At 48.1% G+C, this 17,075-nt stretch overlaps 1 protein-coding gene and 1 pseudogene across 7 annotated transcripts in view; one reads left to right on the top strand and one right to left on the bottom strand.

Annotated features, from left to right (window-relative positions):
- roq (RING finger and CCCH-type zinc finger domain-containing protein roquin) overlaps positions 1-17,075 on the bottom strand; it is a 150,859-nt gene that overhangs the window by 21,152 nt on the left and 112,632 nt on the right. The gene's annotated exons all lie outside the window — the stretch shown is intronic.
- LOC140215509 (uncharacterized) lies at positions 5,232-8,234 on the top strand (annotated as a pseudogene).

Below are 17,075 nucleotides of genomic sequence, written 5' to 3'. Positions count from 1 at the left end.
CTGCGCCATTTGCCGCATGAGTAAAAAACTTCAGGAGGCTGCAGTGCACACGGCATAGTATTACTAATGTAATCACCTCTAGAGGAAAAGCTCCCACAAGGTCTGGAGCAACCCATTGCTTATAACTGTCACGGTTGAGCCAGGACCGCTGAAAATTGCACTTTCCTGAATCAGCGGACAACTAGAGGCTTCTTCACAACGAGTGAAGCGTGCTGACCACCACACAGCCAGGGCATGGCTGTGCGCCCATGCATTGAAATTGGTAACCACAAGGGCACCGCCATGTTGCTACTCTGTGCAGACACGCAGTCGACAAAATGCAATTCAGACGAGACACTAAATAAACGCGATCACAAGCGTCCCTCAGTGTTGTGGCACCATCTAATTATCATCATCATCATCATCATCATCATCATCAGCCTAGTTACGCCCACTGCAGGGCAAAGGCCTCTCCCATACTTCTCCAACTACCCCGGTCATGTACTAATTGTGGCCATGTTGTCCCTGCAAATGTCTTAATGTCATCCGCCCACCTAACTTTCTGCCGCCCCCTACTACGCTTTCCTTCCCTTGGAATCCAGTCCGTAACCCTTAATGACCATCGGTTATCTTCCCTCCTCATTACATGTCCGGCCCATGCCCATTTCTTTTTCTTGATTTCAACTAAGATGTCATTTACCCGCGTTTGTTCCCTCACCCAATCTGCTCTTTTCTTATCCCTTAACGTTACACCTATCATTCTTCTTTCCATGGCTCGTTGCGCCGTCCTCAATTTCAGCAGAACCCTTTTCGTAAGCCTCCAGGTTTCTGCCCCGTAGGTGAGTACTGGTAAGACACAGATGTTATACACTTTCCTCTTGAGGGATAGTGGCAACCTGCTGTTCATGATTTGAGAATGCCTGCCAAACGCACCCCAGCCCATTCTTATTCTTCTGGTTATTTCAGTCTCATGATCCGGATCCGTGGTCACTACCTGCCCTAAGTAGATGTATTCCCTTACCACTTCCAGTGCCTCGCTACCTATCGTAAACTGCTGTTCTCTTCCGAGACTGTTAAACATTACTTTAGTTTTCTGTAGATTAATTTTCAGACCCACACTTCTGCTTTGCCTCTCCAGGTCAGTGAGCATGCATTGCAATTGGTCTCCTGAGTTACTAAGCAAGGCAATATCATCAGCGAATCGCAAGTTGCTAAGGTATTCTCCATCAACTTTTATCCCCAATTCTTCCCACTCCAGGTCTCTGAAAACCTCCTGTAAACACGCTGTGAATAGCATTGGAGATATCGTATCTTCCTGTCTGACGCCTTTCTTTATTGGGATTTTGTTGCTTTCTTTGTGGAGGATTACGGTGGCAGTGGAACCGCTATAGATAGCTTCCAGTATCTTTACATATGGCTCATCTACACCCTGATTCCGTAGTGCCTCCATGACTGCTGAGGTTTCGACTGAATCAAATGCTTTTTCGTAATCAATGAAGGCTATATATAAGGGTTGGTTATATTCCGCACATTTCTCTATCACCTGATTGATAGTGTGAATATGGTCTATTGTTGAGTAGCCTTTACGGAATCCTGCCTGGTCCTTTGGTTGACAGAAGTCTAAGGTATTCCTGATTCTATTTGCGATTACCTTAGTAAATACTTTGTAGGCAACGGACAGTAAGCTGATCGGTCTATAATTTTTCAAGTCTTTGGCGTCCCCTTTCTTATGGATTAGGATTATGTTAGCGTTCTTCCAAGATTCCGGTACGTTCGAGGTCATGAGGCATTGTGTATATAGGGCGGCCAACTTTTCTAGGGCAGTGTTCCCACCATCCTTCAACAAATCTGCTGTTACCTGATCCTCCCCAGCTGCCTTCCCCCTTTGCATAGCTCCCAAGGCGTTCTTTACCTCTTCTGGTGTTACTTGTGGGATTTCAAGTTCCTCTAGACTATTCTCTCTCACCTTATCATCGTGGGTGTTACTGGTACTGTATAAATCTCTATAAAACTCTTCATGTTCATATAGGAGGTTGTGGCCAAGTACTGCACCAGGGTGGCCAATCCTGCTCTGGTGAGAGAGTGCGTTACCGGTTCTGGTCACCGGGATCAGGCCGCACTCCAGGCCTGTTTGTGCAATTTTCTCAACACACGGTTGTTGTTTTTTTCTGGTATTTTCCGGTGGAGAATTGTGCGGCCCGGGATTTGAATCACGGTCCTCTTGCACGGGAGGCGGATACTGTACCGTCCCCGCAGGAGTTAAATTTAAGAATAAATTGTGGGATTTCACGTGACGAAACCACTTTCTGATTATGAGGCACGCCGTAGTGGAGGACTCCGGAAATTTCGACCACCTGGGGTTCTTTAACGTGCACCTAAATCTAAGTACACGGGTGTTTTCGCATTTCGCCCCCATCGAAATGCGGCCGCCGTGGCCGGGATCCGATCCCGCGACCTCGTGCTCAGCAGTCTAACACCATAGCCACTGAGTAACCACGGCGGGTCCCGCAGGAGTTGTACGCCTCATTTAATATACAGTGGTGCCCTATTTGATCAGTCAAGGTGGACCAATCTGAGCTCGGTTATACCGCACGGATGGCACTCGGCTAGAGAACCTGGTATTTATGACCTGCACATGTGAGGCCATACATATTTGAAGATATATATCTTTCTTCTTTTTTTTTATTTTAGGAGGGTTCCCGTACAGTGATAAAATAAAGGAAAATACATTAAAAGAAAGAAGAAAAAAAGAAAGAAAAAGGGGCAAAGAAAAGCAACATAACAGGTGATTTGAACTCGTGACCCTCCGATGTTGCCCGGAAAGATAGCTCAGTCGGTTGGTTCGTCAGGCCCCAGGCTACTTTCAAGCGCCACAGCTCCTGCTCAGAGCCTCACACCTACGTGGAAAGGAACTCATGTTGTCCGCGATAGTCGGTTTTTGCTGATTCCGAGTGGTTGGAAGGCATACTTTCTTGGAAAAATGGCTGCCCGAGGAGAAGAGCGAACTCGAGCGGCTTTAGAGACAAGGAAAACTGCCTTAAAATATTTAGACTTGAGGGAAAGCTTCGTTAACAAACTATAACACGGCAATCAGAACTCGAATACGACGAGAGAAATTATTGAGACGTGGAAAATTTCCTTGAAATAAATATGGTTTGCGAGACAAATGCCTAAGGTGGCTGCAAACGCATCTTTACCTACATTGTAAATTCTACACCAAAATTTTATAAATAGCCATGAGATCTTTCTGAAAGTAACCCGTAGCTGATCGAATAAATGGTAAAGATGTCAAAGTTACAATAAATAATAGATAAACTGGTTTACGTGGTAATAGTACAGCCAAGCATCACGGTGCCCTCCTGGGGAGGTATTCTCAGGCGATAGTATTGCTGAAAGTGATCGCCCCAGAATACATCCCCCGTTCACTGGTCGCTCACAAATGGCAGTTTCCTCGCACTACCGCATGCAGTATACTCTTGTTATAATGAAGTGAACGGGACAGCGAAAAAATTCGATACAAGTAATAATTCGACAAGAATGACAAATTCATAAAAGCTAAAAAAATAGAGCTGAAATAGCACAACTCCGTGGAAGTCTAATACAGGTGTCATGGCAAATTTTTGGTCGTGATCGAGCCAAACCGGGATTGACTTTCTTGGTCACAATTGGCTGTGGAAGGGAGCCAATAGAGTTCTAATGACTTTGGGCATGCTGGGTACGCTACGCGGAAGGTGGTGGTGCGGAGTACCATTTACCTGTTCCATTGCACATTACTTCAACACCTCGGCCATAGTGACTGTGGCGCCATGGCGGTGTCGCTGCTCGCAGCTGATGTCGCAAGGGGCACAGCATGGTTGATAAGGGTATGTCGGCAGAGAGGGTTGCTCGCTCACTCGGTGCGAATATGCCCCCCCGAATAAATCTAAAGGTAGCTACATTCTTTTATCTTGCCACCCGAGCCAGCAAGTGAGGGCAGATGAAAAGGACAGGGGTATATTTGTGTCTCCCTGTTGGTGGAGTGGAGTTGCGTGAGCATGCTGCCGGCTGCGCCTTTTGTTTCCTTTTTTTTATTTGCCCCAGCACCATGACAATTGCTCTTCGTTGCGGCAATTGTGAATCTGGCAATCGCAACGATTGGTGCGCTGTGCAGCACAACCACTAAAATCAAAAAGAACAAATTGAGAGGCTAAGCAGCAGGAGAAGGCAGATACGGCTAGAAGGAGAGGCCAGGAGAGGAGGAATTTCGCTAGCTTTAGTTTATTCAAGGGGCCTGGGCGTGAAAGGCACTGAGTGCCACCGTGAGCATTCACCTGCTCGCTGCTGATAAGATACAGGCACAGCACGGAGGAGAAGGGTGCGCAGGCAGTACGATGGCATAGCTGGCAACCGAGAGGGTCACTCGCTCGCTCGGTGCAGAACACTTCGGTCGGCGTGATAGGCACTAAGCGCCGCCTGAGTTGACAGTTCACTCTAAGCGGAGCAGCTTATTAGTATGGTTAGAGTAATCTGGTTTAATATGCGTGCATTAGGTCAGGACTGGGAGAAATTTCAAATAAAGCAATGGTTCGAGTGAAGCTGCTACGTTATAACGAGGGTTTACTCTAGATGCAACCACATAACTACAAAATTAAGACGAGACAAGACGAGAACTAAAAGGGGGGACGTGGCCATTGAAAACTGAAAAATCGTGAAAAAGTCGATTTTTGAAAAACAATATTTCTGGGTTGTATGTCCCATAAACTAGCTGTTCTGTAATTATCAGCCCGTAATTCAACCACAAATTAAAAAAATAATGCTGCTTTTGATGCCACCCCATCTCTCAAAACACGCACAAATGCCGAAATGAAGACGAACTTCGCACGCACGCCCATTTCGGCCCATGCAGCCAGCCCGCGCCATCTTGGTGTCATTTTGACCGTGAATTCTGTGTCTCTGTTTTGCCGCCGTGGAAAATGGTGTCGGCGACGCAGTTGAGGCGCTATTGGTGTTTTCCCTCGATGTGATGAGGAGTGCTGATTGGCCAGAGCAGCGCATTCAAATCCCGTGGGCTATAGCGCACCTGCCATTGGCTGCTGCGCAGGCGGCTGCTCCCTTCGATTCCGCACCCACTGCACTTGCCTCGTTGTTGCCCCTTGGTCTGTCTGCCTCGACAGACGTCTGCTTGCGAGCTGCTCATTGCCTTGTGCTATCGTTTTGATTATTTTTTCAGCTTTCTTTTTCCGCTAGTTCTGTAGTCTTCATTGTTGCACGCAATGCCGACAACGAAGCGCAAGACAGTGGAGATGTTCGGTGTGCAGAAGCACACTATGCGGCTTGTACAAGCATCCTATGTCCAATATTTTGCTGGGAGTGCCGACTACGTAGGCGCTTGCAATGGTCGAACTGTGCCATCAGCTGTCGCCAATCAACAATCCGACACATTGAGTGTGCCTGGAGCCACAAGCACACCGAGTGTTTTCGAGATCGCCGGGCCCAGCTCGTGCTGTGAACCGGTGCCATCGAGCATGAGCGGACCGTCGACCATTCATCTGCGGACGCGTTTCCTAACTAAGGAAGAGATCAACGCGAATACTAAATGCCGTGATACCCTTCGCGCTGAACTCGGCTCTATGCCAGCGACCTGGAAGAAATTTCAACTAATGGATTGGATTGGATTGGAGAAACTTTATTTATGCCTGCAGTTGGGCGCTCGCGCGCCCCGACGAGGGCCTACGTCATCCTCGAAGTTGCCGTTACTCGGCGCGGGTCTCCGCTCGCCATTGCCGGCTCGCTGGGTCCGTGCCTTTCGAGCGCCTCGAGGACCTGCTGGACGGCCCAGAGCTGATCGTCTCGGTCGTAGCTCTTTGCGGCTGCCTCGAGCCGCGGTGGGAGTGTTCTTGATTTAGAGTCTTCTGGATATTTAATGCAGTCCCACAAGATGTGCGTGTAGTCGGCGGTCTCCCTCCGGCAGACTCTGCACATATCTGTCGGATATGTCTCGGGGTACATGCGATTAATCAGTTTCGGGCTCGGTAGCGATCCGGTCTGGAGCTGTCTCAGTACTACCGCCTCCGCTCGACTCAGTCTCGGGTGCGGGGGTGGAAGAGTCCTGCGAGCCAAGCGGTAGGTCTTCGAGATTTCATTGTAATCTGTCATGCGGTCCTTAGTTCCGAACCACGTTGGACGGTCTGTCGCCGGGGCACGGTTGGTTAGCGCTCGCGCCGCGGCGTGTGCCGTCTCATTATGGTTCTCATTGCGTTCCGACGCGTCACCCGCGTGCGCCGGGAACCACTTGAGTTGTACTTTTCGTTCGTCTAGTTTTACCGCTCGCAGAACGCGCTCAGCCTCCCTGCAGATTTGCCCTTTGGCGAAGTTTCGCACCGCCTGTCTTGAGTCACTCAGCACCGTGTGGCAGTCTGCGTCGACGATGGCCAGGGCGATGGCTACCTCCTCCGCTTGTTCCGCTTCGGTGCTTCTCACGCTCGCTGCCGTCCTCGTGGCGCCGGTTGACGCCTCTATGACGACCGCTGCGAAAGCGGTCGTCATACACCGACTCTTACACCTGCAGTTACACCCACACGTGAGGGCGAACATTTCTCTCTCGTTGAGATAGACGTTTTTAGCAGGCTGCACAGCTGCACAGTGTGCGAACATTGCTTTGAGGGTGATTTGACTGTGCGAGAGAGCACCAAGCTTGGACGGGCGACAAAACTCGCAGTCGTGTGCCCCTCTTGTGGCACCACTGAGAGTTCGTGGACATCGCCCCGCAAGAAGGACTCGCAGGCTTTTGAAATCAATGTCCGTGCCATGATGACTAGGAAGCAAATAGGAAAGGGCCAAACGGCTCTCAACGATTTTTGGGCAGCAACGAACGTCTCTTACAGAGGTCTGCACCACAAGACATTTCAAAAGCACTTAAAGGAGACGTTCAGGGAGCCAGAGGCCCACGCCTTGGATACGTTTTACGCTAATTCTGCCGCAGCAGTGATTACCGCGTATAAAGAAATGGATCACCGTGGTGTTACGATAGAACGTGGCACAAGCGTGGGCACACATCTCACATCGGAGTAGGATCTATAATTGACTTCCATACAGGTCTCATCTTGGATGCTGTACTCTCGAACTACTGCCTTGGATGCCAAACAGGGCCCAAACCTGGAGATGTAGCATACGACAGCTGGCACCAGCACCACATCTGCCAGAAGAACGCAGATGCGAATCCTGGAAGCATGGAGGTGGAAGCAGGCCCGACTCTTTTCAAGCGGTCCATATCCAGGCATGGCCTGCATTACACAACCCTGGCGTCTGATGGGGACAGCCGTACCTTCTCTGGCCTCACAGAAGAGAATGTTTATGGGCTTGTGCCAATTGTAAATGTAGAGCGCCTCGATCATGTCCAAAAGAGGATGGGAAGTGGACTATGTAACATTGTCAAGAAGAACGATAAGCCACTAAGTGGGAAGGGGAAGTTGACAAAACCCCTCACTGAGAAGCTCACATACTATTATGGTTGGGCCTTGAGGAACAACTCTAGTGACGTAGCAGCAATGCAGTGTGCAGTGATGGCAACATACAACCACGTCACATAGACTGACCAAGAGCCACGCCATGAACTTTGCCCAGAGGGAGCTGAATCGTGGTGCCGCCATAAAGCTGCAGAGGCAAAGGGTGAGCCACAACCCAAGCACAAGCTTCCGGACTATGTTGCTGCAGCTATGCTGCCTGTCTACCAGCGGCTTTCACAGGAGTCTCTTCTCCAGCGCTGCATGGGAGCGAAGACTCAGAATGCGTCGGAGTGCTTCCACTCTGGTCCTTGATGCCAGAAGAACAGCACACATCTTTGATTGCCGTAGAAACAGCACTGCACGAAGCGGTGCTGCGTTACAATACTGGCTGCTTGAAAGCAACTGAAATAATATCAGTCTCCATTGGGCTCCAGCCAGGACACCTAGCCATCCAGCGAGCTCTTAAAAAAGATGTGCTATGCCTGAAAAAAATAAGAAAAACACCAAACAACACCAAGAAAAGGTGGAGGTAAGTAAGAACAAGAAAAAAAGCGCACAGGGACACTTCAAGCTACTCCGCAGGAGCTTTCTAATAAAAATACGTGTTCAACTTTCAAGGCCTGTTTTCTCAGAATAGATTTTTTCGCTAGTAGTGGTGCTGAGGAAGGCAATATCTCAAGAACCGCTCTTTAGATTTGTGTGCCGTTTTTTTTTATTCTGTTCCTGAATGACTTTGCCAGGGGGTAACAGGCTTCTTGTTTTTTAAAGCTGGCGCAGTTTATTTATAATAAGCAATTAAGTTTTGATGAATGTGGTCATTACTGGCCACAATAAATTCATAGTTGTGCTAAACTTTTTTGGAAGGGAAATTAAAAAAAGGGCTTTGTAGCCCCTTGGAATATCTATCAAGGGATCATCACAGTGAATTTCAGCTTCACACGACGTCCTGCGATTTCTCCAGGCTCTTCCTCAGACATACACATGAACCACCTATAGTCGAATACAATTTTAGAAAAAAGGGGGCGTTTACTCCTCCGAAGCAGATGCACACAAGCATCCCCCAATGGGCGCGCACTCTGGACCGACGTCATGAGCCGGACAGCCAGTGACCCCGCCGTCGGAGAAGACGGCCGCCCGGGCTTCGAGCTGGGCCAAGTTGCGTCAGCTGTGCGTGTCAACGCCTCGTCACAGTGAATTCCCAAACTGTTTGCGATTGTCTATCATGCCGGAAATATTACTGTGAGCTTACGATGCAGCATTTATGCCGCGTGCGTTTATTCTAAGCCGTGATCCTGCGAAGAAACATTGCAGCGAGCATCGCTGACGCTGCGCTACGCTTTGCCTGAAAACTGGATCCCATGGCGACCGATGCAAACACACATCCTGCCTGTTTGTTCCATGTCTTTTTCATTTCTCTCCCGAGTGAAGCTACGACGATAAAGGTTTGCCAAAGTCTGGTGCCTACTGTCAGCGGCGGGTGTGTTCGTGTACTGTGTCGCTGCGTTTCTCATCGGACGGGGTGAAGTGATGGAGCAAAACCATTCTCAGGACAAATGAGAAAAGCGTGCGCGCATGAAACAAACCTACGAGCGTCTCAACAGAAAATATTTGCAAAAGAAGCCTCCAACACAAAGATTCGTCGCCGTCAACTTAGCGTGAACAATCGTCGTCAGTAGTGAGATAGCTGAGCGTCTAACGGCGGTGTTCGAGCGTTGTGTAGCACCATCGATTGATTGCTTTCCACCAGTGCTCACCGCGCGCGCAAGCTGTAGAATGTGTGCTGTGGCACAGTCACGCATAAGTTGTGTTGCCAGCGCTCAATATGGTTTCCCACAACATAGCTTTGCACTGCTTTTCGATTCTCATGATATGTTGCAATTAAAAATTCCCATGACAGTGTTAAGAGAACGGTAAAAAAAAAACATACGAGAAGGTAGGCACAGCAGCTTGTGAACCCACTGCTACAATACTTCTACCCACGTCTGTTTGGAAATGTGTGTATGTTTTCTTTCGTTTGTCATATTTTTTTATTTCCCACGCATTTCTTAGTTTTCGCGTTTGTGTGTGAATACTTGCCTGCTTCCATGCGTGTTTGCGCTTACTCTTATTTCTGTCCCTTTATTTTATATTAGCATTTGTTTTTGCTAGTTTTCTTTCAGCAAAGTCTTTACACATTTTCATTAACCAATCTCATTCAAAGCACTAACTCCTGTACACTGCAGGGCTGGCCTCTTCCATCTAATTAAAACCTTTCTCACTGGTCTACTTAGTCTTCTCAATCTGCCTACTCGCTGTGTTTTCTGTCCTTGCTTCTTGTGTTGTTGCTGCAATGTGATTAGCCAACTTGCTCAAAACAAATTTTGATCGCCTATGAAAACAGAAAGGTTTAGAGATACATCTTAAAAAAGCGTCATGTGGGTTGCACAGTAACTTTGCCTCTTACCTCGGTTCATGCTTATGCATGAGTGCATGTGGTAGCTCGCCAAAAGTGCACATGAAAGGCTGCATATTGCGAAACAACACCTTGCTATGCTGTTGCATTTTTCATGCATTCAGTCTAAGTAAACAGATGGTTTCGCTGCCCATCACATATGATGGTAAAAATTTTCAGCACAAATAACATTGTGCAGTGGGGTGTCATTTCCTGTCCGACGCTTTCATCGTTACAAAGACATTTTTCAGTGAATGGAGCCCAGCAAAGCAGTGCACTAAGAACTTTTGCAACTTTCACCATTTATTACTTCACAAATGTCATTGTCTGAACCTGGCTGTCGATCGCTATGCCGATGGCTTGTGAATGAAATTTTTGCCTCGATAAAACACATTCAACTTCACTCAGCATTCTTTAGTACAAACAATGCTAGCAGAGCTATTCAGGGTCAATAATTGTGCTTACATTGGTGTTACTTGCCCGGTCTGATAAACAAATACAACAATGGCTGTGGCATGACTGTGATTTGATGTGCAGACTGCAAACGGTGCCTTTCAAGCGTGCCCTCGACTACTACTATTAATAGTTACCCGAATGAATATTTTGGGCCTCACTAAGCTGATGATGTTTGATAATTGTTCTCTTATCCGTATTACTTGCCTGGGCCAGGTAGCCAAAATAAACAATGCCACCACATGAATGTGCTTTTGCATGCAAACTGTTAAAAGTGGTGGTAAATTTCGCGTTGACTACTGCTGTTTCACCTACAATGGCTACAACATGGCTGCGCTTTGAAGTGCAGATGCTAAAGGTGCCTTTCAAGCGCCCCGACGACGTTATTTCATCACAGGGCCCGTCATGCTCGTAGGTGGCTGCCCAATAGAGTATCTTGGGCCTTTTGACATTGGCATTATTCATCTCAACGGGCTAGAAAAAACAGTAGCGGCAGCACAACTGCACGCAAAGCACAATATGCTTTGGCATGCAGGCTGCTAAAAGTGGTTGTCAATTTCACATTGAATATTTTCGCCCTCACTAAGCTAATGATGTTTGATAATTGTTCTCTTATCCGTATTACTTGCCTGAGCCATATAACCAAAATAAAGAATCGTGTGAGGCACCATTAGCAGTCTGCACGTCAACACGCAGTCAAGCTGTCACCACTGTTGGTGAAACGGCAGCAATCAACGCGAAAATGACAGCCACTGTTGGCAGCTTGCATGCAAACACACATCATGTGGTGGCATTGTTTATTTTGGTTAACTGGCCCAGGCAAGTAAAGCGAATAAGAGAACAATTATCAAACATCATTAGCTTAGTTAGGCCCAAAATACTCATTCGGGTAGCTATTCGAGGGCACGCTTCAAAGGCACCATTAGCAGTCTGCACATCAAAATAAGAAGCTTTCTCGTGTGAAGCTGGACAGTGGCTGCCCGAATGAGCATTTTGGGCGCCACATAGTTATTCAGGGTTATAACTGTATTTGCATTCAGATTTTCCAGCATTTCAGCACGTTTCCATGCCAATACTTATATTGAGCACGATCTGTGCAGGACGTTGCTTTCTCAGAATTGGGCTTCCATTAAAAGAAATATGTCACCAAATGAACTGCTTATTTATTTGAGAGGTCACGGGAGAATGCTTAGCTGCCTAGAACCCACTGGCAAAATTTTGGTAGCCCTAATAAAGGCTGTTCTTTTGTTAAGAAGCTGTTAGCTTCATCGAGTGGCTCAGTGCTGGACAGCTCGCAGTCGGAGTCGTTTTCTTCCCTGTCATCTTCACCCAGTTGGATAATGATGATGGGTTGGATGCGGTCACTTCCAGATGTATCAAGCCTGAACTTTGCCTCCAGGTCCATCACGTGGTGAATGTTCTTCCTCCAGTCTTCTGCCGTTACGTGCTTTTTTCCCTCAAGACGTCTTTGACCGTGGACAGCTTGAAGTCTCTGTTGTCCGCAGCGATGCCATTTTTCACCTTTGCCCACATGAGCTTGATAGGATTAAATTCGCAGTGGTAGGGTGGGAGCCTGAGTACAATGCAACCAGCCCTTTCAGCTGCGTTGTCTACGATGTAGCTCAGAAAGCGTGGCTTTACAGATGCTACCAACTCAAGCAGCTGCTTTTTAACCATCCCTTCGCTGTAGGTGATGTTTTTGCTTTTGAGCCACTCCTGTATTTTTTTCCTTCTTCCAAGCTGTCGTTGGCAATTTCTCTTCTCGCCGGGAATGGTAAGGTGCATTGTCCAAAACAATGACGCTACCAGCACGCGACTTCAGCAGAACATCATTAAACCATCCCTCGAAGCAATTGCCGTCCATTTCTTTGTGGTAGTCGCCTGTTTTTTGGCCTCGGAATATATCTAAGCAGCCGTCGACGAAGCCATCCTCGCTGCCAATGTGCGTCACAATCAGGCGCTGGCTTTTTCCAGAAGGTTGTTTCAGACCCATCGACAGGCCATTTGCTCGAGCGTATAGGCGTCCGCGCTTCTGCACCACGATGTCTGTCCACACGATCGACCCAGTGTGTCCCGCCATCACCCATGTCTTGTCCAGGAAAAAGATCTTTCGGCCTTCTGCCCGTAGCGCTCCACGTCACGAAAGTAGCGATTCCGCCATTCAGCGATGTCATCCCGGTCGATAAGTAGCGAATTGCGGCTCCTCTTCTCGTGCTTGAATCAGATTTCGACAAGCAGGCGACGCACAGTACACCGCTTCAGTGATGGGAGATCCATTGTTGCGTGTGCCGAGGTATGTGTGGCCGGCAGGAGGTCTGGACCCCACTTCATGCAAAGTCAGAGACGAGGAGAGCTTTCTCAGTGAAGAATTCTTTATACAATGTTTACATGTTGTCGTCATTATCAGGAGAGAGAAGAACAGAGCAGCTGCAAGCTGCTTAAATAACACCCCTCAGTCCCCAGATTCCCCAGACAGTCCCTAAGGACGAAACAAGGTCGAGAAAGAGAGGGTCCGGGTGGCCTCCGTGGCTCTAACGCTGCTCTCGGTGGCCGGCGCTTCCTCGAACCGCGCTGCGGCGTCTGGCTGATCTGGCGGTCAGTCAGAATGGTGCGCTGGGGAAGTTTTATGGCCCGCATAGGACAAAGGGAACCAACTGCAAGGCACGGGGTCGAAACACAGCCCTGCTTTGGAAACCGTCCCAAACACAGTGGGAGTCGTTCGTGGTGCGGGCGCCATCGGACAAAGGAGGGGGGGTCGCATTGCTGCCGGCACGGGGAGGGGCCAAATAGCAGTCCCTGATTCGGTGGCCGCTTCCATCGTGAACGCCGTGCAGCAACGAGGAAACCCGAGCCGTGCATGTAGTCGTGTGCCCGAAGCAGGCACCATGCGAGGATGAATGCTGCCTCCACGGTCGACACACCATAGCACTGGCATTCCGTCAGGCAAATCCCAGGGCACAAACGTAACACCATATACGCTTCGAGAACTCGTTAGTGATCTTCTCGACTGTCGGTATCTCATTGCGGCAAAAGAAATTGTGCACATGACCTAGGCACGCACGTGTCATACTTCGTGCTGCGTCTTCTTTTCTCCGCATTTCGTGGGCGCTTTTGCAAGGGCGTCGACAGTTTGCCACTGGAAATATGTGAAGCTTTGACCTCGCTCCTCACCTTGAACACTGTGCTTTCACTGACACCGAGCACCTTGAGTTTGTAATGGTTGTGATAAATGCATTGTTTTATACAAGTACTTGTTCAATAGCAACTGATTCATTTGAAGCTCGGAACAGGAGTAGTAAATGTGCTGTGTACATGTAAACAAGCGCAAAAGCCATGCAGAGCTGCTCTTTCTACTTTTGCCACTTGCAATGAAGCTAAAGAGCAGACGACGGGCAGCGTTGTGGAAGGCACGGGGTTATTTTTCTGTCGCGATCCGGCATGTGCTGTAGCACATGAGAGCTCTACTAAAGCAGTCATCAAAATACAAAAGTCTTTATACCGAGAATTGCGCATTTCAGAAGCAAGATTTTTTTAGCGGGATTATTTTAGTCGCGGAGGCAATCGGACGTCGCGTTTCGGTCATCTGGGCGGGGCCTCCCCTTTTTTCTAAAGTTGTAACCGACTATAGCTAGAGCTCAATAACTCTGGAACTAATAAACACATCTTTATAAAACTTTGCAGTACCCCATAGTTTGGTGGCCAGCACAACGGCGGAGAGCCGGCCAGCCTGCACTGCCACGCCGGCCACCCGGCCCAATTGCGTCGCCACCGCTGACAACACAAGCATTGGCCAGGTATGTCTTTCGCACAAAAGAGTGACGGTAAAATAAACCGATGTCTTAATTTTATCTTTCACAACAAGTGACAACCACTGTCGACTGGAGCCCACGTCACTGCACTGCGTGCCAGATGGCTCGACCCCGTCACGCACCTCGCAGTCTGGCCGCCGCAAGTCTTTTTATGTGAACTGATGCAACGTGAAATAAAGCATACTCAAACCAATGCATTTTGCGATCGTCAGCGGTTGTTTCTGAAGCACCACATATCATGGCCGCCCATCTAAGCTGGTTAGGACTGGTGGCACCCTCGGCACTTGCTTGACACCGAGCGGACAGCATTACGTGGCAAAGTGGGCCGCTTACGTGAACAGAGCATTGCGGGAAACTTGCCTCTAGTGTATTCATTCGTTAAAGGGGGACACGGGTTTTAGAGACCAAAAAGTCGCGAAAAAATAAATATTTTCAAAATCATATTTTCGGAATTTCCAACTATTATTCTCGCCAAATTTTGCGCATTCTAAATCAATATTTTAGTCGTAATACAAATTTTTGGCATCAGTGTGGGCTAAATATGAGCCAAGGTTTCCGTAAAAAAAAACACTTTTTTCCACGGCGCGTGACGGCCCCTGCAGTCGTTCGGTTGCGCTGACCCATATATCGTTCACAGGAGTGAACGATATTCACAAAAGAAATTCCATCTCAAAAAGAAGACCCAATCCGCGCTGTAATTGGTCGACAAAGGCAGTGACCCTCAGCTAGCCATGCTATTAGCTAGACTGGCATCGTCTGCATCACTCCATGGCTGCTCCGCACACACCGAGCGTGCCAACGATGTTTCCCACGCTGACAGCGATGCCAACCTCAACTCCGAAGTTCGCTACGAAGTTCAAATTTAGGAAAAAAAAAGGAAGAGAAAGTCAGCGTACAACGTCGAGAAACAACGCTCCACCGCATCGCTTCCCGATGACATCGATAAGCTGCGTTTATAGTCCGACGTTATCGGCGCACAGGCGAGCGTCGGAGTCCTTTGGCTGTGTTTGGTTACGCTGGCTGCAGCAGTGTGTTGAACCTCTGGTCTTACAATAGACGCTGTTGCTCTCGTCAATGTGACGTAACGTGTGCACGCGCTCACACTACATCGGACTATATTTAGCCCGCCCACTCGTGCAGTCGAGCGACGCCGGAGATCCCTATGGCGTGTTAGGCCTAGTCCCCCGAAGCGCTCCAGACAACGGCCGCATTTCCTCGAAATTTCAGCATGACGCTACTATTCTGTAGCCGGAATTTTTGCGGCCTACTGACAGTGAAGCTCATGGAAAACTTTAAGCATTAGCGCCAACTTCTGCTACTGACCGAAAATGAGGACTACTAGATCGCGTTGATGACACTGCTGCCGGGAGAAACGAGATGCTGGCTACGTCTGCTGAGCATGCATCTGCTGAAAACTTGCAGTGGGTGCTCAGAAGGAATCACCGTAGTAACACTAGCCAGACAGACTACATTCCTGGAGGCTACTAATGCAATAGCACTTGTATACATTCAAATATTTTGTGGCGTTCTGTTATAAAAATAAGCTCATTTTGTTTTTTCAAGTTTTCTCAGAAGCACTACCTCGGTCTTCAGGGCACAAAGAACCATAATTTTAACAGCGGCATGTAGCTACATGTGTGTACTACACAATACTAGGAGAAGATTTTTTAATTTCGCCTTTGTAAATTTTAAAATCTGGCTACTAATTGGAACACATGATTGCCATGTCTGGACATCAAACTTCAAATTGCTGTAAAATTGGTAATACCTGCAATATAAAAAAGTAGTCCTACAGTTGTGTTGCTTACACTTTGTAGTATCCAGCCATGTCTTTATAAACATTCTGGCTCATACTCTTCTTACAGTTGTTCAGATAAACAATAGGTGATTAATTTTAATTATATCTGGAACCACTCAGTCAATTTAAAAAGTAATTATATTTTTTTCAAATCAGCATGAAAAATTCTGTTAGGGTGAAAATTTTCCTTAAATTTAGCCAAAAAATAAAAAAAGATGTTTCTATACCCCTCTTCCCCCCTTAAGAAAAGTGCACTTTCACAAACTTCACCAGTGGCCCAGAAATAGCATATTTACACGATTGTAAGTCGACTCGAATGTAGGTCAGCCACCCCAAAATCGCATGCCTCAAAGAAAAAAAAAGATGTGTAAGCACATTTCACACAAAAGAAATTTATTGATGTGGTTGCTGAAGATTACTGATCACTGGAGTCGTGCTCACTGGTGCTACTGCCGTCATAGCTGCTGCGGTCTCACAGCACGTCGTAATCATCCACATTTGGCGAACGACCGCACCACAACATCGGGCAGTACCGCCGCCCACGCAGAGAGGACCCACCCACACACAGTAGCCACAGAGGCCCTCCTCACACGCCCGCTTGGGATAAGTTTGCAGTTTTCTGTGGATATCCACTCGTATTCGCGGCAAAGCAGGTCCTTAAAAGGCTTGCTGACCCCCACATCGAGGGGCTGAAGCTGCCCCATCAAGCCACCGGGGATTACGAGCATGTCGGTGCACTCCTTGTGAAGTACCGCTTTCACCTTGTCGGTGAGGTGGCCCCGGAATGAGTCCTACACTAGCAGGTTGGGTATGGCTCTCTTGAGAGATGCCTCCGGCCTCAGGAGCCACACCAGACGGTACCACTCCACTACCGTGTCATCCGTCATAAAGCCCTTTGCATTCGCCCATACCACAACACCTTTACGAAGTACTTCTTCAGGTATCATCTTTCTTTTGAACACCATGTACGGGCGAAGCTTGGTGCCATCCGCCAAGCATGACAGTAAAACGCAGCTTTTCATTGCCCGTTGTGAGCAGACTTACATCGCGCGCTCCCTTAATTAAGGGGGGACGTGGATTTGCAAATCAACTTCCTTATTTCTTCATGGATTTTGATGAAA

This window comes from Dermacentor andersoni, chromosome 1 (assembly GCF_023375885.2).
Source record: "Dermacentor andersoni chromosome 1, qqDerAnde1_hic_scaffold, whole genome shotgun sequence".
NCBI classification, from domain to species: Eukaryota; Metazoa; Arthropoda; class Arachnida; order Ixodida; family Ixodidae; genus Dermacentor; species Dermacentor andersoni.
This window is presented reverse-complemented; position numbering and strand designations above follow the sequence as displayed.